Below are 12,799 nucleotides of genomic sequence, written 5' to 3' on the forward strand. Positions count from 1 at the left end.
TGCGCTCCTACCGTGAAACAATTCATGTCCTTTAGCGTGTTGTTGGACAAGATTAAAATTCGGCTCCGAAGCACGCATCACACATACAAGAGCGACCCTCACGCGGCAAAGAGCAATGACGCAGCATTCTCTCCCGCCATACCCGGCAGCTCGGCGGCTGCCGGCGAACTGAAGGCAAGAGACTCCATACAAGCGTTGTCCCCTTCCACTGCCACGATGAGACTCGCTCAGTGGCTGAGGGCGATGTGAATGGGAGAACATCGCCGCCGTGGAGAGCGCAAAAATAGCGTGCAAAGGTTCGCATAGATTGATTTAGTGCCGCTTCTATGAGGACTACATTAAAATAGTATAAATTAATATGAAGATAAAGGATTAAAGTTTATAAAGACTGTAAAACATTTTGGGTTTCGTCATTATACACGCCGTAGCAGGCAGCCAATTTTACCGGATTTCGTGTTTTTCCGTGGTCAATATTGCAGCGTGAAAAACGAGAAATGAAAAATTACGATAATCTTTTCAAATATCGATCTTTCTTCTTCGTAAATATGCATTCAAATGTTATGTGCATAGAATAACAGAGGCGTCAGACGAATCTGCCCAGACGTCTGCAGCGTAGTTTTTGGACTAGGTATCCGGGAGCCTTAAGTAATTTTGATAGGTCATTATTAAGAGACGTTTCCCATGAGCTCTGTGCCTCATGCATGCATTGGTAATCTCAGACGATGTAGAACTCGTATCTTCTCGTATAGAAACTAGGTCCCTGTGACGTCACGTGGAGTGGCATCGCCAATCTGGCCTTTTAAAATGAGATTAAAATTGACCGTTGCCATTCGTCTATACTGAGAATTCTCAAACCAAATAATTTGTATATTATGAATTCAGTAATGGTGGGTAAGGAATCGCAATCAATGCCTTTCGTTTCCTTAGATGAAGGTAACTACCCTATTGATTCCATATTTCGCAAGGGGTGATACAAAAAGACCTAGCGTAAATAGATGTTTGATAAGGTGGGGGGTTAGGGGGAAGATGGTAAGGTGGTGGGGGGGGTATTTCTGAACAAACATTTAAACATTTCCTAGATAACAATTTGAAAAATAGATATAACCTTGTACTGCCAACGGGCTGATATATCGGTCCTTGCTGTTTGAGCGAAATTTTTTCACTTTTTTGTGATTGTGGCCTTTTTATCGGCTGTAATTTAAGTAAACCCCCTTAATCTATCTATGGTTATAAGATATAAATATATCTTAGGAATTGGGAAAAAATCTAGAAGTATTAAATATTATTAAGTAGCTGAGAAATTTTTAAACCTGAAATGTTGCTAATTCCGGAAAATAGCCTTGGCAGTCTTCGTACATCCCACCTGAAATAGGCTGGCAGTACAAGGGTTAAAATCAATGGTATTTTGCAGAGTGAAAATGATTAACAGGTGATATAATTAATGAACCTTTTCTGGCGATACTACGTTATATCTTTCATGGAATACGGAAAATATATTCCGTTTCCTTTCCTTGGAGATGATGACAACTGATAAATTTCTGTTCTCACAAAATATTTTCTTCAAAACTGCGTGATCATGTTAAAAATGCATAATTAATTTCCTCGATTAATCTTAGTTGTTTGTGTTGGAACAAATTTTCATTTTTGTCTCGCAGATATTATTTTCATAAATTTGCTTTTCCTGAAAACTTTTGCATGAGCATCTTCCAGCATTTTTATTTCACGATGAATGGAACATGCAGGAGAGGGAATTGCAATAATGGTCGTATGATATTCTTTATAGTAATACCCCGAAAATGAACCAGGAGAATCTTTCAAAGACCAAAAGTTAGTAAGTAGCAAAGTATCTCCCGTAATTTAGTTAAATTTTAAAGAAGTTATCCAAGATGGCGGCGAGTGAAAAAGCTTCTCGGAATTTACGCATTGTAATTCTGTAAAGTATCTTAAACAACCATCAAAAGAATGCGATCGAAGTACATAGCTCTAGATATCATATCTTTGAGCGTGTAAATATTGGGACATTGAGTCATTTACGAAAGTCAGCATTAACATTTTTCGCAATTCGCCGCGAGCCGCGAGTTGGGGTCGGTGGAAACACACGATGGAAGGCTATGGTTACGGTTAATAATGACGATTCTGATTGGCTTATTCAGTGGAAGTCTCTAATTTGCCCTCCAATGCTACGAATATTAAATTATTCATATGAAAATAAAAATTTAACCGGAAAAATTGGTGACTGAGAGGTGAATTTCACTCAATCGCGCCGAAATTTCATTTCGTTGATCGGGAGTTTTCGTAAAAGAGGAGTTCGTTCATCGGGGTTTTTCACTAATGTGTTTACATAGGCAATTGACCGGACCAATAGTATTTGTTCGTTGAACGGAGTTCTTCGTTTAGCGGGAGTTCGTTAAGGTGAGGTTTTACTGTATGTCTCTAGGACATAATCTATGTCGAACAGTGAAAATAATGATGTATATAATTTTCACGATTATTTTAACAAAGTTTTAAGTTTATCAAAAGAGTTCTATGGTTTAACAATGGGTGAGAATGAATAACGAATTTAGTGTATGCCATTTAAAATATATGGCTGTGTGTGGTATGACTACATTTTGCCTTTTTGGAAGCTGAATTTTGTGTTGAATTTTCTTATTTTTCACGTATTATCCCTCTTTGAATGCAGTGAAATGTCTGTATAACGTAATTCTATGAACTGCCATGATAGGTTTGTTAAACAGAAATTTCATTATGTTGAATTGTGCAAAAAATATTGCATGGAACCACAGGAATGAAAGTGCATGAAAAAAACTTAATGAAACATCATTAGTGAAAAATATATTTTGTCAAATACAATTGAAAATAACTAAAATTCAAATTCATGTACTTACCAACGGTATCTTCGATGGCGCTTATCAGTGAGGTGGAGGATTGAAAACTTTTTATGTCCACACCACGTAAATTCAATCATTGACACTACTCTTCATGGAGAATGTCCAATAGGGTAGTTTCCTTCATTAAAGAAAACGAAAGGCATTGATTGCAATTCCTTACCCATTATTAGTGTATTCATGATATACAAATTATTTGGTTTTAGAAATCCCAGTTCAGACGAATGGCAATGGTCAATTTTAACCTCATTTGAAAGAGGCCAGATTGGTGCCCATGCGATGCCACTCCACGTGACGTCACAGGGGCCTAGTTTCTATACGAGTAGATAGGAGTTCTACATCGTCTGAGATTACAAATGCATGTATGAGGCACAGAGCTTAGGGAAACATCTCTTAATAATCACCTTTTAAAACTGCCTATGGTCGGAATGTTTAATTCGTTTGATATGGTATTTATAATCCTTATTTAAGCCGAGCGCTACCAGCTAGCAGGGTACTCTACTACCTGCTAGCAGCATGCATCATAGCGGCGCTCATAGCCTTGCTCCAAAGTGGCTTTACACGGCGGTAGCTGGAACCAGAATGACGTCACACGGGCTTTTCCCAGCATTCATACTTAGCCGTCGTGTTGTTGCACGCTTGAAAATTTTCACTTTCGTTTTATTGCGAAAAATATATATCGTCATTTAAAAATCTAGAAGCATGAAATACGTACTCCAGGAGTATTAATCTATCGATAGAGGCAGTAAAAAAATAATAGGAAACCACCCTATTATGAACACTTTTTACATTTACTGTACACAAATCTATTTACACACGACACTTTTTAAAATAAATCAGTTACTTTTTTTCCACACTGTGTTTCACACAAGATCGTTCTACAAACTTGCTTACAAATTCAACTGAGTGCTCCCGACAATTGATTTAACGTCCTCCTTCGACATTAGAAGTTTATGCATATTCAGAACAAAGTTGTGTGTCATTGTTGTATGTGAATGACTGCAACCAATTGATTTTTCTTTTTCAATTGCAGCTGATTATATTTGCTATATGATTACAAATTTTTACAGTGGAACTTGGTTAGTACGTTCCTTGTTAGTACGTTTTCCTCCTTAGTACGACCATTTCTCTCGGTCCCGGTACCATCGGAACAAAATACAGGCAAAAGTATTTGGTTAGTACGTTTGAAAAAATTGCGCTTTCTTGTTAGTACGCTCAATTGCTAGCCGTGATGCAACCCGCAAATCGTTCACCAGTATCTTCTTAAGGGTCGTAAAGCTCCGAATTCATGATTTAATCTATTATTACTAGCCATTAACATTCTTTCATTTATTCTACATATCCATCTTCGACCGTGATTTATCCAAATGCATTTCTCAATTCTTATGACGTGATGAATTTATCAGGAATGTCTGACTATGCAAAACTGCAGCCAATGAGAAGCCCCAATTTTCCCCACCCCGAGCTCCTCACCTTCTGTTGCCTCTGGAGTGCCCACTGTGCACAAATTTAACGAGTGGGCAATTGTTGCTATTACACGTGTTATCATGATGAAGAAATGAGTCTTATCCATTTCCCACTTTATCTAAAGCAGTACTGCACGTACTTCATAAACTCTATGTCAATGCTACGGGGTACGTGCATATTTGACTACTGCTGTGGGAGCAGACAATGCTCTGGATCTGCACGCGAAGCTTAGCTTAAAAATACTTGATCTCGGCACGAAAGCAGACGACATTAAACAAATTTTAAAGTAAATTTCAACTGTAGAATATAAAGTCTTCTGTAATTACGACATATTCTAATAATCTTGCGTGTTATTATTTGATATATCGATATATTTAAGGTTAATATAATTTTGTCCAATTTCTATGTTTAAATACAACCCGTTGACATACTCAGGTTTGTTGTTATATTCTCCGAGTATGCTGTGACAAAAAAGAAATGACTTAGCTTTACTTGTCCTCTTTCTATAAATACATATAGGATAAATCACGGGAGAAAGACGCCGTTTTCATGTAATTGTCTTCGGGAAATCTAATAAACATTGTGATTTTTATTCACATAGTATTGTTTTTCAATGTAGCGCCCATTTTCTTGATTTTAAAGGTGAAAAGAGTTCAGGAAGGTGATCCTACGAGAACTACCGATAGTAATTGTAATTATGACGACTTTTCCACAGATTGCAATTACCCCGACTGCTATTTTTTACTTTCCTCGTTAGTACGTTTTCCTGGTTAGTATGTTCATTTTTTGTGGTCCCTTCAGAAACGTACTAAACAAGTTCCACTGTATATCTAAATACTTAACGCATGGCTGATGATATTCATGAACTATTAGCTGATCAAAATCATTTAAGTTGAATGTCAGATATCTGATATTTTCTTCTACTCTTGTTTGAATACTCTTAATTATAAGCATTATGCATTTTGCGGATACATAGTAAATAGTCTTAAATTGTGGTTAAAATGAACTAAACTCACTATGGTCCACAAACCTATTGTTAAATTTTTAAAATGCTCAGGATAGTTATTTTCAATATACTTGTAATGGTAACCAATTAATTTATAAAATAATAATGGGTTCTAGTTACTGATTACAATTTTTATTGCCAAATATATTTCACGCACTCATGATAATCTTCTTGGACTGTTAGATGATCAAAATTTTCTTTTCATTCCAGGTGAATTGCAGTTGAGTGTTTAGTCCAACTGATGCCAAAGAAGATGAGAAAATGCCCTAATACATATTTGGCGGAGAGAAGGTGCCATTAGCCATCTGGGCTCTGGTACAGGATTTTTTAGTTAATAAAGTGAATAATTACTGGTCTGGAAGTTTCTATACAGTCAATTCATATACATCGTTTTGCCTCATTTCTGGTTTTTTATAGAATTCTTTTTATAAGATTTTCTTTTATATATTTTTTTCAAGAGTGGGGCTTTACTGGAGGATTTGCGGCGTTTATATTCCCTTATTGTTGATGCCAGTTATCCCCCAAGAGAGATCTGTCTCCGATGCAACAGTTTACGTACCTCGTATCAGTTTATCTTTAGGCTGCCCTACATCAGGCGGCGATTCAGCCGAGAGTGACTTGTGTCCCGACAACATCATCATGGTGGTGATTTAATAAAAAATTCTGTGGAAAAACAAATTTTTAGGTATTCGTTAAAAAATGTCTTGCCAGGTACAAGATGGTTCGTTTGGAGTTAACCAGAGTAATTTTTAATAGGAGAATACTCAGTCAGGTTTAAATGGAGATCGCAATCACTTAATTAACCACGCTTTCACTTAGCTCCTGCTATAATTAAGGTTAGCAATTCTCAAGTAATGCAACGCCTTCACTTACCTGCAATGAAACAATTTACATTAACTTATCCCTGTAAATGTATGTAATCAGGTGTCAGTTGCCTACTTCAAAAATATAAGCCCTGGTTTTTCCTGAACCTGCTTTCACGACGGCGTGGGATAAGTAAGTGTTATTTTTTATTGATTTGGTATTACAAGAATCATCAGTATGTTCAGAGAAACATTACCCAGGATTCCAGGACACATACAATGGTCTCTCAGGTTGGCCTTTGGTCTGCGTTGGGTGGCAGTGACATGGGGAATACGATCGGGGTGGGACTGTCGTTCTTGTTCTCGATATTTTACCATAAATTCCAAGTTTCCCACTTGTATGGGTCCTCTCCTTCCCTATCAATGCGAGGGTGGCATGCTAGTATTTTTAACAATATTTGCTTTTTTCAAGCCAAAAAATTAAACAAATAGTGTGTTTTTTCAGCACGTCATTCCATGTATGTATGTACACATGAGCAATGTAAACACAGTATGTTAGGTGGGCATATATATGTATATGGTCATCTGCTATATTGCAAGTTATTTTGACTGCTAATAATCAGGGAAAAAGATTACATATGCTTACTACTTCCCTTTCAACAGAGGATATATGTATTCAATTTTTTATTTAGAATCTATCTGAAATGGATGATTATTTTTACCATAATTACTTGTCTCAGGCGTGACATCATGGAATTGAATCAACTTAATAAATAATTTGGGTTGATTTTATTAATAAGTTATAAGTTACAATATGTTAGAGTTCCACCAGATTAAATCTGAATCATTTCTCTCCATATACCGTATTTGCACGAATCTAAGACGAGGTTTTTTTTCCTCCTAACTCCTGCAGAAAAGAGAGTTCGTCTTACAATCGGATGCAAAATTCTCGACGTCAATCGGGTTGCATAATTTACGTCAGAAAAATTATGGACACCTGAGTTTGCCACCTGATAACTATTCAACGAAAAATCAACGTCAAAAATATCTTCACAGTAATTTAGCATATTTAATTTTGTGTTCAAGTAGAAAAAAAAACATTTTCCATTTTTGGGCAGCAGGCAAAAATTCGGCGCGTGCTGATCAGCCGCCGGGTGCACTTTTGCCGTGTCTGCGAGATTGCCTGCTTTACCCTGGGTTTGGCTCCATTCAAGTTAAAGCTCGATCAACTCACAAAATGTTCGTGTGATTGGTTACAATTTACCTAAATTGTAATGTTAAAGCCTCAATGCCGTCGCGGAATAAACTGCTACAAAGTCGTTGCATTTTTCTCAGAGCAACGGTAAGAAGGCAACATGATTTGCCTCTGATTAGAGAGATCGATTCAGTTGTAATTCCGTGCCTTTCAGAGTATTACGATGGCAGAGAAAAGAAGTTATTAAGTTGCCGCTGCCACTGCCGCTTTCAAAAGAAAAGTTATTCAGTGGAACCCCGATCTATCATACCTGTATTGAACATTTTCCTGCATTCATCGTTAGCCGTTTCTGGTCCCAAATAAAGTTTCATATAGACAATGTAATTTTTTCCTGCATCTCCGAAGTATCGCTTTCCCCGCATTGATTGTTTGAAGATCGTGGTCCCGATGTATAATTTTTCCTGCATCCATCTTTTGACGAAAATGAGATGAAATAAATAAATATCACGTTACTCGAGAACAATAGAAATGCGTTTCACACCCCCCATTTTCTCACCCGCTAACCTTTTTCAGCCTACTTGCTTCAAAGTTCCCAGTTTCTGGAGGTCAACCGCTGCATGAATCACCTATTAGCTCAAAAGGTGTCTAACAATGAATTTCGGCAATTGGTATTATACTTTTATTAGGCTGGAATATTTGCAATGTGCTTGTAATTCAAAAAAGAATGAGACCAAGCATGACGTATTTCTAATATTATTTAAGTATTTGCAAGGAACTAATTGGAAAAATACGATAATGATTTTTGGGGAAACTCTATATCCTCGTAGCTGAGCTTCTCGGCAGTTAATGCCGCAATTTTTTTCTGAAAACAGGATATCAGGTTATTATCAGTTGTCAATTTACGAGTTATACCATAAGTCTCACTTGTCAGAGTTACTGACGAAGGGATATCTTCTCAGGATATTTTGTTCCTCCCTACTGGTAATCCGAATTCATCCGCCCATCTGGCGCTACGCTAATTAGAAAAGAATGGGTATCTTTGGGACAAAAAATTTCATGGCGCAGTCAAATGGCCATGCTTCACCCTCAGCAGTATACTCTGCGTACGCCGAACGCAATAGCATAGCTCGTACGATTGGTTCCCTACTTTCCAGGGTGTCTTGCCTTCATACCACCGAGTGTTTTCCGTGTGGGTTTAATAAAGTCAGGCTTCATTTTCACTAGTTTAATTTTATTGGTCTTCGGACCATGGCCCCTCCAAAGAAATTATTAGTCGAATCAATAATAAGACCTAAGTGTCTCAATAAAGTACTACTATTCCTGTCATTACGCACCAAAAATCCCTCGTTTCCTGGGACATAGACAACCTAGCCAAACATCCCCACATTGAACGTTTTCCCCTAGAAAAATTTTTTCCCCATAGTGGAGTTCCAAAAAAGGGGGGGTCGTCTTAGAATCGTGTTCGTCTTAGATTCGTGCAAATACGGTAACATTGATTTCTGACTCTATATTGTTCTCTGGAATTCTACGTTCCTATCCTTACTCTTCAAAAATCACTCCCCATTGTGTTGGAAATTGTCCTCTTAGTAAATAGCAAATATAATTGCACCGTAATACTCTACACGCCAGTAAATAAACCTTTCTCCAACCTTTTCTTTTGCCCTCCTGTACTGTGCGTAGAAAACTTTTGTGAAGGACATTGTTGGGTATCTCGAGGGTACCCCATTTACAATTCATAAATTATATGCACTGTTTTAGTATTTCCTGTAATTCAACACCATGTCTTTCTTTTTTAATTATATAATATCTTGTTATGCATAATTCATAAATACATAGGAGGCTACATTTAGGTTTTTACATTTCTTTTCTCCGAAATGGCAGTCGAATATTTCATATTAATTGCTATTGCATGTAACTGTGCATTGACTATCATGGAATGGAAAAACAACTACTAAAGGTGCCATCATGTAAAATGTAGACATTGTTGAAGTTGTAAGTTAACACGTTCAGGGCGGTATGACCCACCGGTGGGTCATGGCTGGTCTATCCCCGTAGGCGGCATGACCCACCGGTGGGTCATGCGTTTCTAAGCTCTATGGGCGGCATGACCCACCGGTGGTCACGTTTCCCATGCGAATTAAAGGAGCTTCTGGCCACGTACGCCCATGAGGACGGACTTATTACGTTCTTCATCGCCCATGAAGGTGTTTTTAGTAAACTTTTTACTGATGCCAAACCGAACTTTTTGCCTAGAGAAAGGTAGCAAGTAAAATGACGGGCAATGATGTAAAGATTCAGTATTTGATGTTGTATTTGCATTTGTGCGTGAAATATTTTCAATTTTAGTTTAACTAATCGGAAAGATATTCAAATGAACTCGATCATCGGTAATCAACTTCCATAATTTTTTGAAATACGTAATTCTTGCATTGCGGGTTGCCTATCCGTCGATTGTAGGAGTTTTTAAAAATTCTAGCTGTGTTACGTACGAAGTTCTCATTCATATCAATTCCACAGGCAGTATTATGAAGCTTATTCAATAATAAAAGAAAATAAAGAATATTGCAGTCATATTGAAGGTAAGACGAGAGCTACATATAGTTGATTCGTTATTGAGCCATTATTTTCTATGACACGGCAATCTCTAGACGTAAATTTTATGTTTTGCATCGTCTATCAAAAGTATATCGAAATATAAATCAAGTTGGTTTGGCTTTATTCACATTTTACGACGAAGATAGGCTAACTAAAATATTCCTACTATTTACGTGGCATTATGCATCGCTAGAAATGCTCTTTTCATTTTCCATAAGACTGTAAGATGGCCCTACAAGAAGGACGATTACCTTCCTTGATTACACGTTGAAATAGTACTACACTCAACGTTTCAATTACATGGCTTTCACGTATCGAAGATGTTCCACTTCCGTAGATATTTAGAGGGTAGCACACACCGGAAAAATTATTTAGATCGAAAACAAAAATGGAGAAAACATTTCAAAACTATAATAAATGTCATTTTCAGTTTGGATATCCTAATTTGGTCAATGGAAACAATTTTCTAAATGGGGAATACAAATGAGCACAGCGAAAACTTGCCGAATTCAAATATAATTTCAAACTATTTTCAATATAATCACTTATTTACATTATTTTCAATATATTCACTTATTTTCTTTTACAATGTCAATGGTGAATTTTGTTGAAACAATCCAAGCACATTGTAGGGTTTCCAAGTAGGCTTCCGCGTAGATTATGATGAATTCTGCTGGTTTTTCCGGGTATTCTTCCGCGTTTATCCATTTTGTAGGACGATATTTCGCCAACGTTCCAGTTGGCTTCCTCAGGTGGCTTCAGTGGACCTGAGGAAGCCAACTGGAACATTGGCGAAATATCGTCCTACAAAATGGATAAACGCGGAAGAATACCCGGAAAAACCAGCAGAATTCACATTGTAGGGTGTCCATCACATTCCTCACAAAATGTGTTCACTTTTTTTGCCCTCTTGCTTGCCTCTTTCGTTCCCTTTTCTTTACGTATTCTCTCGTGCCAATTGAGGCATCTCTTCCTACCTATCCTCGCAGTACCTTCATATTTACTTAGGTTGTGCAAGGACTTCCACTTCTTCGAAGCTGGAACACCTCCCCCAGCCACATCGCTAAAGACGTCATCTTCTTTCAATAATCCATCAATAAATTTCTCTCGAAAATTCAGCATTTCCATTTTTTTATTTTGGCCATAATTATTATATAAAACCTATGAATTCACCATCCATGTCCCAAGAAGCAGATCTAATGCCAGTTTCTTATACCACTTGAGAGATCGTCTGATGCAACTATAATAAGCAGACATTTGGTCGGAAATGTCTACCCCGTTTTTCGCACTATTGTAGACTATGATGGCTTTTGGTTTCATTATTACCCCTCGCTTAGATTTCGACGTGGTTGGTTGCAAAATCTCACCAAGGTCGGGATTAGGGGATATCATCATAAGTGGTCTTTTGTCCTGCCATTTCATCATTCGAACACCTTTTCCATTTTGCCTTGCAATAATTTCCCCCCTTTTCAACTTTTTTTGACGAACCTCTGGTGGATTACCTTTCCGATTCGCCCGCATTGTGCCACAAACATAGGTCTCCCTACCCAAAAGGTCTTCAGCTAGGCCCATACTTGTCTAAAAATTATCAATGCACAATGTCCGCTCAGCATCAAAAAGTTCCTCCATCAGTTGCAGTACAACTTTGTGTCCATGTCCAACCTTCTCCTTCGTGTTTGGCACTTCACTTTTCCTAGAGTACACTTGCAAACTATGCGTGAATGAGTCAGGGCTACACAGTTTGTAGCATTTTATTCCATATTTATGAGACTTTCCAGGCAGGTACTGCCTAAAATGTAATCGACCTCTCCAAGGTACCATCTGTACGATTGGTGCAGTCTCCCCATTCATCGGAGCTTGATAACGCGGCATGCTCTTCCTCTTCAGGTGAATCTTCTCCAATTTCGTCCTTTGAATATGAAGATTCACTGTCTCCTTCGAAATCGGATGGAATGTATGAATCATCGGAGTCAGAACTAAATTGAGATGCATCTGAGTAAGCCATCTCCTCTAATTTTTCTTTGCCACTAATAACACAAAATCACTGCTCCACAAAAAGACAAGGAAAATGGACTGGTATATCCAGTGGCACTCGTTTATTAGCCAAGACTGAAAGTTCTTCTCTCACTGCAAGGAAAATTTTGTCACCATTGTACATGTAAGGCCTTCCGCTCGGCTCGACTAATTTGAAACTCGACGTGTGGATTGCGTTGTTGCGACAAGGCCACTATGTGAGAAGCGATGCCGCACAAGATTATTCAAAAACGAAACTGTCGGATTAGCCTCCTAAGGGTTACTTGCAACACCCAATTGTGGGTAAGCTTACGATAATAACTGCACCCACGAGTGGGCCTGCCTGCAATAAAATTGTAAGCAAAGCTTCACCTATGCCAATAATAATTTGGTTTCTTATCCGCAGACTATGGAAATAATAGATTCAAAAGTTCCGCCCCAACCACCACCCCTCTCCTAGGAGGCGTGAGGTTGGGTGCGGAATATCGTCAGCCCTAGCCTTTTCTAAGCGCCGGACAAGTGCGATTAGGCCCGTCTTGAGTCTACGAAATCCCATGGAACGTCCACCCCGAAAGGCGAGAGAAAGGGAAAGCCATTGTTTCGTATCGGGTGCTACGGACTGAGCGGTCGGTCGCCAGTGTCACAAAGGTAGAGGTTTTCCCGGTTCTTTTGGGGATAATCATTTTCGCGACTTTCTGAAAGCATAGAACCTCTAACAATGACAGCAGGAACGAGATGTATGATTTCCTTCCGCTGAATTTTGTTCCCAAAGCAATAAAACCGAAGAAAGGCATCACAGCGAAATAGAAAGAGGGTAATGAAGGCTCAGAAGATA

At 38.2% G+C, this 12,799-nt stretch overlaps 1 protein-coding gene across 5 annotated transcripts in view; it reads left to right on the forward strand.

Moving 5' to 3' along the window:
- The window catches only part of LOC124163960 (Golgi reassembly-stacking protein 2-like), an 85,554-nt gene extending 79,264 nt beyond the window's left edge, over positions 1–6,290 (forward strand). For 4 of the 5 annotated variants that reach the window (XM_046541094.1, XM_046541089.1, XM_046541092.1 and 1 more), the window contains one exon: positions 5,569–6,290. The gene's annotated coding sequence lies outside the window, so the exon portion shown is untranslated. The remainder of the gene's footprint in view (positions 1–5,568) is intronic. The other variant, XM_046541091.1, reaches the window with a different exon arrangement.
- Positions 6,291–12,799: the final 6,509 nt, after the last annotated feature.

The sequence above is a fragment of the Ischnura elegans genome, chromosome 8, assembly GCF_921293095.1.
Source record: "Ischnura elegans chromosome 8, ioIscEleg1.1, whole genome shotgun sequence".
NCBI classification, from domain to species: Eukaryota; Metazoa; Arthropoda; class Insecta; order Odonata; family Coenagrionidae; genus Ischnura; species Ischnura elegans.